Source organism: Triticum aestivum, chromosome 1B (genome assembly GCF_018294505.1).
Source record: "Triticum aestivum cultivar Chinese Spring chromosome 1B, IWGSC CS RefSeq v2.1, whole genome shotgun sequence".
In the NCBI taxonomy this organism is placed as follows: Eukaryota; Viridiplantae; Streptophyta; class Magnoliopsida; order Poales; family Poaceae; genus Triticum; species Triticum aestivum.
The window spans coordinates 47,265,754-47,267,509 of NC_057795.1; the positions used below are offsets into that span (position 1 = coordinate 47,265,754).

The 1,756-nt window shown below is 50.9% G+C and overlaps 4 non-coding genes across 4 annotated transcripts; all 4 read left to right on the plus strand.

Annotated features, from left to right (window-relative positions):
* The first annotated feature begins 186 nt into the window (after positions 1–186).
* On the plus strand, positions 187–305 carry LOC123153512 (5S ribosomal RNA). The gene has a single exon (XR_006476521.1). It is a non-coding gene; the product is annotated as a 5S ribosomal RNA (ribosomal RNA).
* Positions 306–601: 296 nt separating this feature from the next.
* LOC123153053 (5S ribosomal RNA) lies at positions 602–720 on the plus strand. Its single transcript, XR_006476365.1, has one exon. It is a non-coding gene; the product is annotated as a 5S ribosomal RNA (ribosomal RNA).
* A 297-nt stretch (positions 721–1,017) lies between these two features.
* LOC123153241 (5S ribosomal RNA) lies at positions 1,018–1,136 on the plus strand. The gene has a single exon (XR_006476415.1). It is a non-coding gene; the product is annotated as a 5S ribosomal RNA (ribosomal RNA).
* A 297-nt stretch (positions 1,137–1,433) lies between these two features.
* Positions 1,434–1,552, plus strand: LOC123153840 (5S ribosomal RNA). The gene has a single exon (XR_006476580.1). It is a non-coding gene; the product is annotated as a 5S ribosomal RNA (ribosomal RNA).
* The last annotated feature ends 204 nt before the right edge of the window (positions 1,553–1,756 follow it).

The following is a 1,756-nucleotide window of genomic DNA, read 5'->3' on the forward strand; positions in this document are numbered from 1 at the left end:
ATTCACGAGTCTAGCGGCGGCGTTGTGGCGCGGCAAGCGTGCACTGGTGCGGTTGAGAGGGAGGGGTGGAAACCGCGTTAAACTCGTCTCCGTAGTTGAGAGGGAGCGGCCAAAGCAATGTACAATCGTCTTTGTAGTGGAGCTGGGAGGGGCAAGGATAAGGGAGGAAGACGGGGGTAACATGTCGGATGCGATCATACCAGCACTAAAGCACCGGATCCCATCAAAACTCCGAAGTTAAGCGTGCTTGGGCGAGAGTAGTACTAGGATGGGTGACCTCCTAGGAAGTCCTCGTGTTGCATTCCCTTTTTAATTTTTTTGCGCCGCTTGCAAAATAAAACGCACGTGTAAGTAATATATTTACCGTGTTTAATTATTTTGCACGAGTGCGGTAAGTTATAGCTGGGTGCTCACGATTCACGAGTCTAGCGGCGGCGTTGTGGCGCGGCAAGCATGCACTGGTGCGCTTGAGAGGGAGGGGTGGAAACCGCGTTAAACTCGTCTCCGTAGTTGAGAGGGAGCGGCCAAAGCAATGTACAATCGTCTTTGTAGTGGAGCTGGGAGGGGCAAGGATAAGGGACGAAGACGGGGGTAACGTGTAGGATGCAATCATACCAGCACTAAAGCACCGGATCCCATCAGAACTCCGAAGTTAAGCGTGCTTGGGCGAGAGTAGTACTAGGATGGGTGACCTCTTGGGAAGTCCTCGTGTTGCATTCCCTTTTTAATTTTTTTTGCGCTGCTTGCAAAACAAAACGCACGTGTAAGTAATATATTTACCGTGTTTAATTATTTTGCACGAGTGCGGTAAGTTATAGCTGGGTCCTCACGATTCACGAGTCTAGCGGCGGCGTTGTGGCGCGGCAAGCATGCACTGGTGCGCTTGAGAGGGAGGGGTGGAAACCGCGTTAAACTCGTCTCCGTAGTTGAGAGGGAGCGGCCAAAGCAATGTACAATCGTCTTTGTAGTGGAGCTGGGAGGGGCAAGGATAAGGGACGAAGACGGGGGTAACATGTCGGATGCGATCATACCAGCACTAAAGCACCGGATCCTATCAGAACTCCGAAGTTAAGCGTGCTTGGGCGAGAGTAGTACTAGGATGGGTGACCTCTTGGGAAGTCCTTGTGTTGCATTCCCTTTTTAATTTTTTTTGCGCTGCTTGCAAAACAAAACGCACGTGTAAGTAATATATTTACCGTGTTTAATTATTTTGCACGAGTGCGGTAAGTTATAGCTGGGTCCTCACGATTCACGAGTCTAGCGGCGGCGTTGTGGCGCGGCAAGCATGCACTGGTGCGCTTGAGAGGGAGGGGTGGAAACCGCGTTAAACTCGTCTCCGTAGTTGAGAGGGAGCGGCCAAAGCAATGTACAATCGTCTTTGTAGTGGAGCTGGGAGGGGAAAGGATAAGGGTCGAAGACGGGGGTAACATGTCGGATGCGATCATACCAGCACTAAAGCACCGGATCCCATCAGAACTCCGAAGTTAAGTGTGCGTGGGCGAGAGTAGTACTAGGATGGGTGACCTCGTGGGAAGTCCTCGTGTTACATTCCCTTTTTAAATTTTTTTGCGCCGGTTGCAAAACAAAACACACGTGTAAGTAATATATTTACCGTGTTTTATTATTTTGCACGAGTGCGGTAAGTTATAGCTGGGTGCTCACGATTCACGAGTCTAGCAGCGGCGTTGTGGCGCGGCAAGCGTGCACTGGTGCTGTTGAGAGGGAGGGGTGGAAACTACGTTAAACTCGTCTCCGT